Source organism: Stomoxys calcitrans, chromosome 2 (genome assembly GCF_963082655.1).
Source record: "Stomoxys calcitrans chromosome 2, idStoCalc2.1, whole genome shotgun sequence".
NCBI lineage: Eukaryota > Metazoa > Arthropoda > Insecta > Diptera > Muscidae > Stomoxys > Stomoxys calcitrans.
The window spans coordinates 91,823,723-91,840,403 of NC_081553.1; the positions used below are offsets into that span (position 1 = coordinate 91,823,723).

General features: G+C 36.9%; 1 protein-coding gene across 2 annotated transcripts in view; it reads right to left on the bottom strand.

Moving 5' to 3' along the window:
• The window catches only part of LOC106089089 (probable serine/threonine-protein kinase DDB_G0282963), a 535,104-nt gene that overhangs the window by 479,307 nt on the left and 39,116 nt on the right, over positions 1–16,681 (bottom strand). For both annotated transcript variants that reach the window (XM_059363862.1, XM_059363863.1), the window contains exon 2: positions 15,836–16,102. The gene's annotated coding sequence lies outside the window, so the exon portion shown is untranslated. The remainder of the gene's footprint in view (positions 1–15,835; positions 16,103–16,681) is intronic.

Genomic DNA, 16,681 nt, shown 5'->3' on the forward strand with positions numbered 1-16,681 from the left:
ATAGAAAAGTTCACTTTGACCATCACTTCACTAGCAGTTCACTATGTTGAATTGCTTCTATAGAATATTTCACTTTGGTGAACTTTTTCCACAGCATAGTTCACTAGAGTATAGTTCAGTATTCTTACAGAATAGTTCACTCTAGTGAATTTCTCTCTCTCTGGTGAACTATGCTTATAGAACTATTCTCTGGTAAACTATTCTTAAAGAAGAGTTCCCTCAGGCGAACTATTATTATAGAATATTCATTCTGGTGAACTACTCTTTTAGAATAGTTCCCCTTGGAGAACTATTCTTATAAAATAGTTCACTATGATGAACTACTCTTTTAGAATAGTTCCCTTTGGTGAACTATTCTTAAAGAATAGTGCACTCTGGTGAGCAACTCTTATAGAATAGTTCACTCTGGTGAACTACACTTATAGAATGGTTCACTCTGGTGTACTAATCTTATAGAATAGTTCAATATGGTAAACTTTATTATTAAAATGAGTGCTCTGTTAAGAAAGTTAATGGTGCGCTTCTTCCATTGAGCGACGAAGCTCATTTTTGGCTCAATGGCTACGTAAAAAAGCAGAATTGTCGATTTTGGAGTGAAAATCAACCAGAAGCATTGCAAGAACTACCGGTCCCTGTGATGAACTACTATTTTAGAATAGTTCCTTTTGGTGAACTATTCTTGTAGAATAGTTCACCAAATAGTTCAGGTGAACTATTCTTATAGGAAAGTTCACTCTGGTGAACTATTCTTATAGAATAGTTCACTCTGGTGAACAATTCTTATAGAGTAGTTCACTCTGGTGAACTATTCTTATAGAATAGTTCACTCTGGTGAACAATTCTTATAGAATAGTTCACTCTGGTGAACAATTCTTATAGAATTGTTCACTCTGGTGAACTATTCTTATAGAATAGTTCACTTTGGTGTACTATTCTTAAAGAATAGTTCACTCTGGTGAGAATAGTTCAGAATAGTTCACTTTGGTGAACTATTCTTATAGAATAGTTCACTCTGAGGAACTACTCTTATAGAATAGTTCACTCTGGGGAACTATTCTTATAGAATAGTTTACTCTGGTGAACTATTCTTATAGAATAGTTCACTCTGGTGAACTATTCTTATAGGATAGTTCACTCTGGTGAGCTATTCTTATAAAATAGTTCACTCTGGTGAGCTATTCTTATAAAATAGTTCACTCTGGTGAGCTATTCTTATAGAATAGTTCACTCTGGTGAACAATTCTTATAGTTCACTCTGGTCACCTATTCTTACAGAATAGCCCGCCAGAGGCTTACCTAAAAACTTCAATATGCTTCCACATTCAGAGTTGCAATGTAACTTATCTCACATCATTCTATAAAAATCTTTTTTCACAACGAACATTCCATTCTGACATTCTTCCCAGAGTAATGTAAGCGGCTTAGCAAACTATTTCCCACTTGCTATGAGAATTAACCACAATACACAAAAATCTATTCTATTGAATTATTGTTGAGACTTTTTGTGTGTGCAAAAAACGTATACCAGATACTTTAAATTAAAAAACCACAAAATTGTATTAGACACTTTTTTCATACAACAAAAAAAAGCTAACAAAAAACACAACAACAGCCCACAAAAATTTTACAGAGTAATTATATTTTAACACTACAATGGAAGGAAAAGACGAAGGAAAAAAACACTACACACAATATGAGCAAATCAACAAAATGACATAATTTGTGGTGACTATAGAAAAATGATAGCAATTACTATTAAATTGTTGAAATTCAAAACACCAATCAGAGGGCGGTGGTTTAACAATGATTTTATTTGATGTTATATAGTTGTAAGTTAAAATGTTTTTGTTGTCTGTTTTTTTTTTTTTTAATTTTGGGTAAGGGCAAAACTAATTGTAATTTCAGAAAGGCAATGAAAGCCGCAATAGCGATTAACTAAATGAGCAGCAATTATGATGGGGAATAAAGCTAAAAAAAACGCTTAACAATTTTCCACAATTATCATAAGGCTGGTTTGGATTCTGTAATTCAAGTTAATTGATACATAGAAAAATGTTAATGTTTAGAGGCAAACATATGAATCTGAATAGAGAAAGTGCCAGTTTAGATTCACAAAGGACTTAAAATTCATCAGTAATGACTGGATGGATGATGAAAGTTTTTTTCTCAATTGTTCTTCCGAAAAAAAGTGATCAATGCGACTGACTGGATGGATGATGAAAACTTTCTTCTAAATTGTTCTTTCAAAAAAAAGAGTGATATATGCGACCAGTTGTAAAAGCCGAGCACAAATTAAGAAACAAACTGCTATAATGACAATTCACCATTCAAATGAAGAACATTAATTTATTTTTTTACTGTTATATTACTTCTCAGCCACCCTGTATTCCAAAACATTTTACAAAGCGTTCGGTTTTTTTTAACGTGTATAAACCACTTTCCCACCAAAGCAATAACAAGCAATACAATTTGATTAAAAACTTTTAAGGAAGCAAAAGGCGGAACAAATAGCTTCAATAAGCCTTATAATTGCGTTTTTTAAGAAATCATAAATATTTGGGAAATATTTAATTGTGCCACTCTTTAATGCTCACAAAGCTCAGCTTACGGGGAAAAAAAGAAACGAGCAGGAGATTTGGCCACACTTAGACAGTTGAATGACAACATTAAAAAAATATATTTCCAATTTCTTACAGTTTTTATTTATGCGTTTGTATGCGTAAGTTATGTTAAAAAAATCTGTCATAAAGTGCCACTGTCATAAAGTGCCTAAAGGAATAGTTCACGCGCATTGAATATTATGAAAAATTCAAAGTATTTGGCACAATAATCACAAACATCTTTTTGAGATCCTCAAAACATTTTGAACTACTATGGACATAGACAAATCTAAAATTTTAACAACGATTAAAAAAAAATGTTGTTGGGAAAAGAGTTAAAGCAAATAATACGTTTGCTATAAACATAATAAGTTTGCTATAAATGTAATATGTTTACTATAAACATAGTAAGTTTGGTATAAACATAATATGTTTTCTGCAAACATAAATTTTTGACCCAAACGTTGGAATAGTTATCGTTCTGGGTTTGTTAAGATCCATAGACTCCACAGGATAGATGGTAAACAATGTTGAATATACAGCTTATTGAAGTCTTTATTTGGTAATTTTTCTCTAGGGATGCGTTAAGGTTGAGGGCACTTTGTATGGTGAACGATAATAAACACGGCGATAGCTCCATTTTGAAAACAGTTGATTCTTAGGAAGGCCTCTACCGAATCTACGGCGACGCAGAGGCTAGCATGCCCACCTATGATGCCAGACGCCTGGGTTCAAGTGTGTGTTTTCCCCTCACTAATAATGACAACATTTGTGAGATATTCATTCATGTAAAACATCACTACAAAGTGATGGAGCTAGAGCCACACTTTTTGGAATCGACATAAAAAAAGGAGTTCCTTTATCACTGAGCTTAAAACTTGCAAACTTCGCCTATGAACATTCCACTAAGGAATAGGGGCAAACTTCTCACATATCAATGAGTGCAGTCCGATTCAAGTTTTAGTTCAATGATAAGGGGCCTCCTTTTATAGCCGAGTTCGAACGGCGTGCCGCAGAGCGACACCTCTTTGGAGAGAAGTTTTACATGGCATAGTACCTCACAAATGTTGCCAGCATTAGGAGGGAAAAACCAACGCTGAAAATTTTTTCTGATGGTCTCGCCAGTATTCGAACCCAGGCGTTCAGGGTAATAGGCATGCAAACCTCTGCTCTACAGTGGTCTTCTTCTAGGACCCCATAAAGTATATATATTCTTGATCGTCTCGAAATTCTGATTCGAACAAGACATGTCCGTCCGTCTCTCAAATCATGATAGCGGTCGAACGCTTAGAGCTAGCCGCTTTTAATTTTGCATAGATACTTTATATGGACGTCGGTCGTTGGGGATAGCAAATGGGCCATATCGGTTAAGATTTAGATATAGCTCCCATATAAACCGATCTCTCGATTTGACTTAGTGAGGGCTTACAAGCCGCGATTTCTTTCCGATTGGGCTGAAATTTTGCATATAGTGTTCTGTTATGACTCTCAACAACTGCGCCAAGTACGGTCCAAATCAATCAAGAACCTGATATAGCTCCCATATAAACCGATCTCCCGATTTGACATCATGGGCCCTTACAAACCGAAATTTTTTTCAAATTGTCTGAAACTTTGGTTATAGTGTTCTCCTATGACAACTGCGCGAAGTACGGTCCAATTCGGTCTATAACTACATATAGCTCCCATATTTAAGCAGAATCCGTGGTGGTGAGTTTCTAAGATTCGGCCCGGCCGAACTTAGCAAGCTTTTACTTGTTTTATTTTAAATTTGAATCTTAAATTAAAAAATCAAAAAAAAAAACCTTGTGAAAAACTTTTATGTAACCGAATACTTATCATACCCTCCACCATAGGATGGAGGTATACTAATTTCGTCATTCTGTTTGCAACTACTCGAAATATTCGTCTGAGACCCCATAAAGTATATATATTCTTGATCGTAGTGACATCTTATGTTGATCTAGCCATGTCCGTCCGTCCGTCTGTCCGTCCATCTGTCTGTCGAAAGCACGTTAACTTTCGAAGGAGTAAAGCTAGCGGCTTCAAAATTTGCCCAAATACTTGTTACTAGTGTAGATCGGTTGGTATTGTAAATGGGCCATATCGGTCCATGTTTTGATATAGCTGCCATATAAACCAATCTTGGGTCTTGACTTATTGACCCTCTAGAGGGCGCAATTTTTATTCGATTGAAATGAAATTTTGTGCCACGTATTTTGTTATGATATCCAACAACTGTGCCAAGTCTGGTTCACATCGGTTCATAACCTAATATAGCTCCCATATAAAGCGATCTTGGGTCTTGAATTCTTGAGCCTCTAGAGGGCGCAATTCTTATCCGATTGAAATGAAATTTCGCACGACGTATTTTGTTATGGTATCCAGCAACTGTGCCAAATATTGTTCAAATCGGTGCATAACCTGATATAGCTGCCATATAAACCGATCTTGGGTCTTGACTTCTTGAGCCTCTAGAGGGCGCAATTCTTATACGATTGGAATGAAATGTTGTACGACGGATCCTCTCATGACCATCAACTTACGTGCGTATTCTGATCTGAATTGGTCTATAGCCTGATACAGCTTCCATATAAATCGATCTCTCTATTTTACCTCTTGAGTCCCCAGAGGGTGTAATTCTTATTCGAATTGGCTGACATTTAACACTGGTCTCTAATTTAATTTAATTTAATTGTGGTCCGAAACGGACCATATCTTGATATCGCTCTAATAGCAGAGCAAATCTTTTCTTTTTACCCTTTTTTGCCTAAAAAGAGTTGCCGGAAAAAGAACTCGACAAATGCGATCCATGGTGGAGGATATATAAGATTCGGCCCGGCCGAACTTAGCACGCTTTTACTTGTTTTGAAACTAAAACCGGTTTTCTGAAACCAAACTGATCACCCCAAGAAAAGATAGGAAGTCTCGGACTATCTGCACTAATATCATTTCATTACAGGACCTTCTGCCTGTCTCTGGCAGAGGCGTGAGCGAAAAAGGGGACTTCAAGGAGCGAACCTGTGAGCATTTGTCGATTTAAGTCAGCAAAATAAATGTAACTCCAGACTATTCCTTACAATAGAGGTCAAAGTAATCTAATTTATGGCAATTAACAATTTTTCAGGCTGCACTGTAGACTCTAAATTTAGGACGTCCAACCCATGGATGCCTTTATATAGCCTAATAATTATTTTTTTTTTATTATCAAATGATAAATAATTTGAAAACATGCCATTCATTAATGCTCCCACAGTTTCCTTCCAAAAAAACCTATTGAGCCACAGCCAGACAGTTGAATGACAACATTAAAAACATAAAATTTCAATTTATTATAGTCTTGATAGAGGCATACGCATTTAAACGCATTAATAAAAATTGTGGGATTGGTTTGCAAAAAAAGCCGAATCAAAACGAAATAAAAAATGAAATTATTTTTAAATGGCCTATGTCATAGATTGCCTAAAGGGAAGCTGACAAAGGAGTGATGAATTTTTAAAGGTATTTTAATAGTACTTTAAACATTTTCAAAAACTTTGAAATATTTGGGATTTTGATTAATTTAATTACATTGGGGATTTTTCCACATATCCTGGGGCCATTACCTGCTCTACATGTAAACTATTTCATCTTACCCAAAATGTTGGCCGCATGCCTGATTTATATCACACTGAGCAGTGTTATTGTCGTTCATTTCGTTTGGTTGTTTTTTTCTTTTTTTGATAATTTTTTTCATTCACTTTACTCCCAAAATTCAAGTGCTTGTTTGTTGGGTCAACATGATCACATACAATAAAATCGATATAGCCAGAAAGCATATTAAAGGCAATTTTTTATTTATTGAAAATGACTACGGCGACGACGACGACGACAACATAGAAGGCGAAATAAAAATTACGTTAAAAAATTGGAAAAAAATGTGCTATACAACCCCATTGATCATAAATCACAGTCATCGTATGTGTGTCGCACTTTCTGCCCCACACGCGCTCCGGACTTACTACTACTACCAGTCCACAACATGAATGCATGGACGGACAGACAGCCGGATGAAAGGACGGACGGACGGACAACAATCAAGCGGCTATTCATATGACATTTAATATTATTTTGTTTAAAGTTGTGCTTTTTTCACTAAACTTAAACGAACTACCACTACTACTACTACCAAACCATAACACCCCTCTGTTTCGCTGAAAGCAAGCAACAGTGGAGTGAGGGAAGAAATCAATAACAGAAACGGCAACACCATTTAAATGACAGCTATTGAATGATTGATAATATTGCGTAAAGAAAAGAAATTAAAACAATAATCATATAAATAAATGATAAATTTGCAAAACATGTTGATTGATTTAATAAACACTCAATAAGATACGCCAAGTACAGTGGGCTTAATGGGGAAGGCGGGTTGGTGGAAGAGGAGAAATAACGTTTAGCAAACATTAATGGATTGGAAACAAGAAAAAGCGTGCTAAGTTCGGCAGGGCCGAATCTTACATACCCTTCACCATGGATCACATTTGTCGAGTTCTTTTTCCGATATCTCTTTTTGGAGCTTTATCAAGTAATGGTCCGATTTGGACCATAATTGAACTGAATGTTGGAGATCATAGTGGAAGTCATTGTGTAAAATTTCAGCCAATTCGAGTAAGAATTGCGTCCTTTAAAGGCTTAAGAAGTAAAATAGAGAGATCGGTTTATATGGGAGCTGTATCAGGCTATAGACCGATTCGGACCATATTTGACACGTACGTTGAAGGTCATGGGAGAAGCAGTTGTACAAAATTCACATTCAAGTCAAAATCCCAGATCGGTTTAAATGGCAGCTATATCAGGTTAAGGATCGATTTGAATCAAATTCGGCACAGTTATTAGAATTTTCAGCCAAATCGGATGAGAACTGCGCTCTCTAGAGACTCAAGAAGTCAAGATCCCTGATCGGTTTAAATATCAACTATACCAGCTTATGAACCGATTTGAATCATATTTAGCACAGTTGTTGGAAGTTGTAACAGAACACCTCATGCAAAATTTCAGCTAAATCGGAAGAGAACTGCGCCCTCTATAGGCTCAAGAAGTCAAAACCCAAGATCGGTTTATATGGCAGCTATATCATGTTATGAACCTATTTGAACCATACATAACACAGTTGTTGGAAGCGATATCAAAAAACCACTTGCAAAATTACCGCCAAATCGGACCAGAATTGCGCCCTCTAGAGGCTCAGGAAGTCAAGACCCAAGATCGGTTTATATGGCAGCTATATCGGGTTATCAACCGATTTGAACCATACCTAACACAGTTGTTGGAAGCGATGCCAAAAAACCACTTGCAAAATTACAGCCAAATCGGACCAGAATTGCGCCCTCTAAAGGCTCAGGAAGTCAAGACCCAAGATCGGTTTATATGGCAGCTATATCGGGTTATGAACCGATTTGAATCATATCTAACACAGTAGATGGAAGCGAAACCAAAACACCACTTACAAAATGTCAGTCAAATCGGACGATAATTGCGCCCTCTAGAGGCTCAAGAAGTCAAGACCCAAAATCGTTTCATATGGCAGCTATATCAAAACATGGACCGATTTGGTGCATTTAAAATCCCAACCGACCTACACTAAGAAAAAGAATTTGTGCAAAATTTCAAGCGCCTAGCTTTACTCTTTCGAAAGCTAGCATGCTTTCGGCAGACAGACGAACGGACATGGCTAGTTCGACTTAGAATGTTATGACGATCAAGAATATATATACTTTGAGGGGTCTTAGACGCATATTTCGACGTGTTACAAACAGGATGACGAAATTAGTATACCCTCATTCTATGGTAGAGGCTATAACAAGTAAAAAGGCGTTAAATTCGGCCGGGCCGCACTTTAGATACCCTCCACCTCGGGTATATATGTAAACCACATTTCGTCATAATCCCGTGAATAATGCATCATTTACGGGTCCATAGCAGCTATGTCGAAATATGGTCCAATTTGGACCAAATTCAGCAAGGACATTGAGTGGTCTAATAAGTACAATTCATTGTTGTTGTAGAGGCCACCGTAGCGCAGAGGTTAACATGTGCGCCTATGACGCTGAACGCCTGGGTTCGAATCCTGGCGAGACCATCAGAAAAAATGTTCAACGGTGGTTTTCCCCTCCTAATGCTGGCAATATTTGTGAGGTACAATGCCATGTAAAACTTCTCTCCAAAGAGGTGTCGCACTGCGGCACGCCGTTCGGACTCGGCTATAAAAAGGAGGTCCCTTATCACTGAGCTTAAAACTTGAATCGGACTGCACTCATTGATATGTGAGAAGTTTGCCCCTGTTCCTTAGTGGAATGTTCATGGGTAAAATTTGCATTATTTGTAGAACAAAATATTGGTCTTTTTCAGAGCCAAGACTTCAAATCGAGATATTGGTCTATATGGTAGTCATATCTAAATCTGGACCGATCTGAGAAAAATTGAAGAAGAATGTCGAAGGGCTGAACACAACTCACTATCCCAAATTTGGGCGACATCGGACAACAAATGCGCCTTTTATGGGCCCGAAACCTTAAATCAAGAGATCGGTCTATATGGCAGCTATATCCAAATCTTGACCGATCTGGGCCAAATTGAAGAAGAATGTTGAACGGCCTAACACAACTCACTTTCCCAAATTTCGGCGACATCGGACAATAAATGCGCCTTTTATGGGCACAAAACCTTAAACCGAGAGATCGGTCTATATGGCAGCTATATCCAAATCTTGACCGATCTGTCCCGTATTGCAGAAGTATGTCGAGGGGTATGTCCCAAATTTCTGCAACATCGGAAAGTTAATGCATCTGTTTTGGGCCAAGGCCCTAAATCAAGAGATCGTTCTATATGGCAGCTACATAAAAATCCGGGCCGATCTGTTCCATATTGCAGAAGTATGTCGAGGGGCTTAACCTAACTCATTGTCCCAAATTTCGACGACATCAGACAATAACTGCGCCTTCTATGGGCCCAAAACTTTAAATCAAGAGATCGGTATGTATGACAGCTATATCCAAATTTGGACCGATCTGGGCCAAATTGAAGAAGGATGGTGAAGGGCCTATCGCAACTCATTGTCCCAAATTTCAGCAAAATCGGACAATAAATGCGCTCTCTATGGGCCCAAAACCTTAAATTAAAAGATCGGTCTATATGGCAGCTATATTCAAATCTGGGCCGATCTTGGCCAAATTGAAGAAGAATGTTGAAGGGCCTAACACAACTCACTGTCCCAAATTTCGGCGACATCGGACAATAAATGCGTCTTTTATGGGCCCAAAACCTTAAATCGAGAGATCGGTCTATATGGCAGCTATATCCAAATCTGGACCGATCTAAGCGAAATTAAAGAAAGATGTCGAAGGGCCTAACACAACTCACTGTCCCAAATTTCAGCAAAATCGGATAATAAATGTGGCTTTTATGGGCCCAAGACCCTAAATCGGCGGATCGGTCTATATGGGGGCTATATCGAGATACAGTCCGATATAGCCCATCTTTGAACTTAAACTACTTATGGACAAAAAAAGAAGCTGTGCAAAGTTTCGGCTCAATATCTCTATTGTTAAAGACTTAAGAGTGATTTCAACAGACAGAGGGACGGACGGACGGACATGATCGTCTTAGATTTTTACGCTGATCAAGAATATATATACTTTATAGGGTCGGAAATGGATATTTCGATGTGTTGCAAACGGATTGACAAAATGAATATACCCGCCATTCTTCGGTAGTAAGTATAATAATGAATAATTATGCGATGGGATGACATGTTCAAGTTTAGGGAGAATGATACTTCAATATTGCAGAGAGTATTACTTCGTCTAAGAGAGCACACCAAATTTCGTAAGAGATAAAACCAACATACGAATCGATTTAAGCAGCTTCATAGTTGATCAAATCAGATAGAAAGGATAAATGAAGTTCGGAGTATGTAAAATAGTTTCTTCCTTTAAGATGGCTAGCGCATTCTCCAGTCTAGGCTTTAATCGGGGGAATTATTCAACATTGAATCCACATTATACATTATATTTAGATTTTTAGCACATACTATGTAGCTCCCCTATATAAATGATCCCACAAAACAGTTTTGTACAACACAACATTTGTGAAGATCTTTCATCTACCCTAATTCCTTAAAGTTTCTCATTCATTTTTTTTCTTTCATTCCAGCAAAAACATTAACAGACAACGAGATGAACTTTCTGTGTTTTATCTCTTGAAAAACATTCTCGCTGCTTATTTAGTTAACCCATTTGGGCATTTGGTAGGAAAAGTTCTTGAAACTTTCATTTCAAATGGTGCATGAAGGCAAAAGGCGGCAAAAAGGCCGCAGTGGATTTGATTTTTTTTTTTGGTGTAAACAACCCAAAGTAAACACAATTAACACACTCTCGCAGGCCGGCGAACGCTGACTCCAAGGGAGTTCTTCAGACAATGGACGACTGTCTGAACTTTCCATTTCATAATAAGCAACCTTACAAAGAAGTCATTAACCATGCTTTGGAGGCTGTTTGCAGCACAATGCCCATGGGGAGTTGGGGGAAAAATTCTTGGGCATAATTTTCACCTCGCATTTGGGTGTCAGACCGCAGACACTTGACTATCGTTAGGGGCGGTGGTGTTGGTGCTAGTGCTGTTAGTGGCGGCTATAAGAAGCCCATATTGTGCAGACCTTTGGCAGAGAAGTTTTGTTAGAAAAATTACAAGAAGAAAATTCTGTTTTTAAACCAAAAGGGCTTTGGGCAATTTTTTTCAAACTTTTTCATCTTCTGTTTACTTTTGCGGCTGTCAATACTACCAATAATCTTGCTGCTAGGGAAGGGGATTTATTTTCTCTCTCTCTCTCCCTCTCTCCACAAGCCTCTTGTTTGTTTAGAAATGTGTTAAAAATTTGTAAATATCATCATTTAATCAGTGGAACAAGCAGCAAGCCATTGTAAACTCTTTTGGGGGATTTTGTGAAAAGCTTCATTGGGATAATCATTTATCTCTGGCTATACAACACCAACAAAAACCTTTGAATTGGCCTTTTGTGTTTGTTCTTCAATTTTCTTTATTTGTTTATTTTCTTGTATATTTATGTAAATCAATTGACTAATTATTAATAAATTAGTAAACAATTTAGTTATAATTTATGCTTTTGTCAATAGACAAAGTCAATCCATCTGCTCTGACAACAAAAGGAAATAGCGATTTTTCTTTCTCAAGACATTCACATGTCTATATGACTAAATTTTTAAAATCGAACAACACATTTGGTATGCAAGTTGAAATATTTAAAAAAATGAATGGAAAGTTTAAATGTTCATCTGATTCAGAATGTGAAAGGAATATGGGTTTAAAGATTACCCATCAGGTGTTAGGGTTGCCAAGATTTCTATAGATACTTATAATAGATACTATAGCAAAATAACTTAAAAAAGTAAAAGTTCGGCCGAGCCGAACCTTGGAAACCCACCGCCATGGATTCTGCTAAAAATTTATGCAAAATAAATTAAGTTGAAGGGCATAGTTCTATTCTACATACAAAACTTCTGTCAAGCTTCTACGAACCGAACAAGGATTTGTTTGTCGGTTTGTTTGTTGTTTCCGTATAGACTTAGAAACGGCTGAACCGATTACCTTGAAATTTACACAGATATTGTCGGTTAGCCTGAAAGGAAACATAGGCTATATAATTTCTTGACATCGGATGGGGGCGGACCTTCCCCTTACTCCAGAAGCACTACCCAAAAATAAAAGTGTATTGATCGGGACAATATGGGACTTAACTGAAAGGTATTCAGGAGTAGAGTACGAACTTCATATTACAAATCGGGGCCAGGTAACAGAGGGGCCGCCCCAACCTTAAAACACCCTAAAATAGGTTTATTGGACAATAATGACAATATGGGACTCAAATGAAAGGTATTCGGGAGTAGATTAAGGATATGAGCAGGAGGGAGGAACAGGCTTTATAATTCGTTGATATCGGAAGGGGGCGGACCCTCCCCTTTGCCCCAAAAACACCACCCAATATCAAAAGTTGGTCAATAGGCACAATATGGGTATCAAATGAAAGGTATTAGAGACTCGAAAACAAATACGGTGTTAAAAGTTTGGTTCCAAGTACTCAGGGGGCGCCCCAACCTCAAAACTCCTCAAAACAGATATATTCGTCTATAATGTCAATATGGGACTCAAATAAAAAGTGTTTGGCAGTAGATTACAAATATGGCATAAAACACTAGGACCAAGTAATGGGAGGTCGCCCCACCCACAAATACCCCCAAATAGGAACATTTGCCGACCATGGCTATATGGGACTCAAATGATAGGTATTTGGGAGTAGATTACGAAAATGACATTAAAATTTGCGTTTAGGTCTAGGTGGCTCTTTTTCTACTTGAAATACGTGAAATAGGTTCATTGACCCATTATGACAATACGAGACTCAAATGAAAGGTATTTGAGAGTAGAAAACGAATCTGATATCCAATTCTGGAGCCAAATCATGCTAGCTATTTTCATGGCAAAGTGCCGGTGGGCGCTCCATCCCCAAAACACTCTCTAAACGGTTCACTTTGACCGACCATGGCAATATGGGGCTCAAATTAAAGGGATTTGGGAGTGAACACACAAATTTTATATGGATATTTGAGTCGAAATGTCTGAGGTGCCATCCCTCCCCTAAGGAGGACTTCTCATTACCCTAATTTACAAAAAAATAGATCTCGTAGATTGGTTATGCGATTCGTTCGATATTTTTTTGCACTTTACAGTCACTCAAAACAGCATGCTTTCTATTGTTGGGTTCGGGGGCCTCGACCAATTACGACAATATAGGGCTTCGCCTAAGCCTAAGCTAAGGAGCTTGAGAGAAAAAAACCAATTTGATATCAAATTGAAGAGTCATGTGGTTGGGGGTCGAACCATCCAAAAATAACTTCCTAATGGAATTTATTTACTGACCATTGCAATATGTGACTTATATAAAAGCTATTGTACTTTCTTTTAAAAAATCCGCAATTACTTTTTGGGCAACCCAATATAAAAGCTATTTGGGAGTAGAGTACGAAAGCCCTTGAGGACCACTCCACCCTCAAAAAGAACTTATTGACTTATTGACCCAATATGGGGCATGATCATATAAAAAGTGGAGTACGAAGCTTATATTTACTTTAAGAGCCAAGTGTCTGTGTGGCCACCCACCCCCGAAATATCCCGCAAAGAGGAAATATTTACCAAAGTGGTAATATAGGACTCATAGTAGCATTTGGGAGTAGAGTAAAATTTTGCCCATGAACCGAGCAGAAGCAAACTTCTCGCACATCAATGAGTGCTTTCCGATTCAAATTTAAACTCAATGATATTGAACCTTTGTTTATAGCCAAGTCCGAACGGCGGGCCGTAGTTCGACACCTCTTTGGGGAGAACTTGTATGACCATGCTTGGCTTGGTATCTCGCAAATTTCGCCAGCATTAAGAGGGCATAACCACCGCTTTAAAATTTTTTCGACGTTCTGTCCAGTATTCGAGCGCAGGCGTTCAGCGTCATAGGCGAACATTGGCTTCAGTGGCACGAATTCGATATCGACATTCAGGGCGAGGAGTCCCCACCTTAAAATGACCTTAGATAGTTAAAGAAGGCGCAGCGGAGTGGGTCCGGCTTGACAATAAAAATATAAAATAGTACCACCGAAAACTTTACAAACTCTACTATTGCTCTACGAAAGACGAGATGATGTCTCATTTACCGAAACAAACAAGGTATAGACAAGTAAGAAGAAGCATTAGACAGGTAAGTAATACCCTATACCTACCCGATAAGTGAAAACTTGGCAATTTTCAACATATATACGCTATATCAAATTCTGAACCGATTTTGATTGACTTCAACATAGATTTTCCGATGGGTAATAACACAATTTGAACCAATTTTCGGGACCATCCGTTCAAAATTTTTGCTTTTAATCGCAAATATAAGAGAGTGCTTTGTGTCAAAATTCGTAAGGATTGGTTTACAAATGACAACATTATTGCAAAAGTAATCTAAATCGGACGAACATATATATGGTAGCTATATCCTACTCTGAACCGAGTTTTTCCAAATTAAATAGGCTTAGTATCTAGGCCAAAAAAATGGCCGTCCTAATCGATCGATTCGGCAGAAAATTGTGATCTAAACTTTGCACACATTTGGGTACAAAATATAGATAACATGGACTTGAGACGGACGGATAGACAGACGGTTATAGCTAAATCGTATGAGAAAGTGATACAAGGTCGATCAATAAACTTATCTCTCTCTCTCTCTTCTTTCTGGATGTAACAAACAAATCACTAAGTTATAATACCATGTACCACAGTAGTGGTGTGTGGTGCTTTGGCAGGACAAGAAATTGATCTTCACATCCAGTATAGTGGAAAGGACAAAAAGGCAACTCTTGCCCCATACACGTACAAGAGCATTATGAGCAACAGCTGGAGGGTTAAAAGCTCGTGAAATGCTTTAGCTGTTTATGGTGTTGTAGTCTGTTGAACGTCGCTCCAAAAGTTAACCAACTACCAAATCCTGAGGCTGATCTAAAAAAGGTTTTTTGTGTATCACAACCGTATTGAGGACAACCCCATATGCTGCACTGAATTTAAGGCTACACTTAACACCTATTATGCCCAAGTGGCCAGATGGGTTGCTTCGACTATTGCTGTAAAGTGGTGGGAGCTATCTCTTTGATCCGACAGCAAGGTTATGGGCAATGTTTGTTATCCTTGATACATTCCTGTTATTCCAGGAGGTGCGGACTATTTGTTCTTTTGTCTGCTATTTGATAAAAAGATCGCATTCCTATGATAACGCAATGAAGTAAAACGTCTAACCCAGCCATCCATACAAAATAATTTAAAAAAATTTTCTTCAAAAATAAAATTTTTTAAATTTTTTTACAGATTTAAATTTGATGGGTTTTCTAAAAAAATTGGCAAAAAATCACATTTTGACAATTATTTGCATAAAAATAATTTTTAAGTTATTTGTGGCAACACTGCATATTTTCGTAGCTAATATATTTCCCATTGACCTTGGCCAGATAAGATTAAATAGACGAATTAAAAACAAAACGACATATTAAATAGTTTCTGATATCAAAGAAAAACAAAATGAAAACTATGAAATCAAATAAATTTGTCACAAATTAAAAGAAGAAGAAAGAAATAAGAATTACAAAACTTACCTTTTTTGAAGATTATTATTACAGCAAAGCTCCAATTGTTTATGCTGCTGTGTTAATCCAATAGATTCATATGACTTATATCGATGTGGAATGTTTGGGAAGACTATTTTCCTGCAACACTTTCTCTAACACTTGATTTATCCTAAGCACTTTTCTTCATTCGATTTCTATTTTCTTTTCTTTATCGAGAATATTTCATTCGTTTAGTTTAGAAAGGCCGGCCTTTGAATGTTCTTGAATTTCTTTCAAAGCTACACAAATTCAAATCTGTAAAGAAATAAAAATACCGAAAATATGAGCTTTATTAAATATTCCATAGATTTTTTTGATGGTTCACCATCATTATAAAAGAATAAAGATGAAAACATTAATATGGATGAATATATTAAATAGTTTATGCTAAATAGTGTAGATAATACAAAAATCAAGAGGCTAACATTGATGTTAGATAGTTAATGTTATGGAGTTAAAGTTGTATCTGGGACATTTAGAGAAAAATTGACATTTAAAGTTGAATTTATTGTCATTTGGATGGGAAAAATGTGGGTAAAATTTCATAAATTGTTGCACGAATATGTATATTGATTATCCATTTAACACAGAAAATTATTTAGGATAATTTTATTCAAAATTACTTAAAATACTTAAGGGTTTTTAAATTATATTTCTTTCAGCTAAGCTTTAATACAAGAGAATGTATGGGGGGTGAGTGAGAGAGAGAGAGAATATGTGAGGAATAAAAGCTTTAGAAAATATTTTAAATTAAATACACAAAATTGATTTTAGATAATGTCATCTTTAAATTGAATAATTTTAAACGATTTGAAAGTTTTTAGGGAACAACCA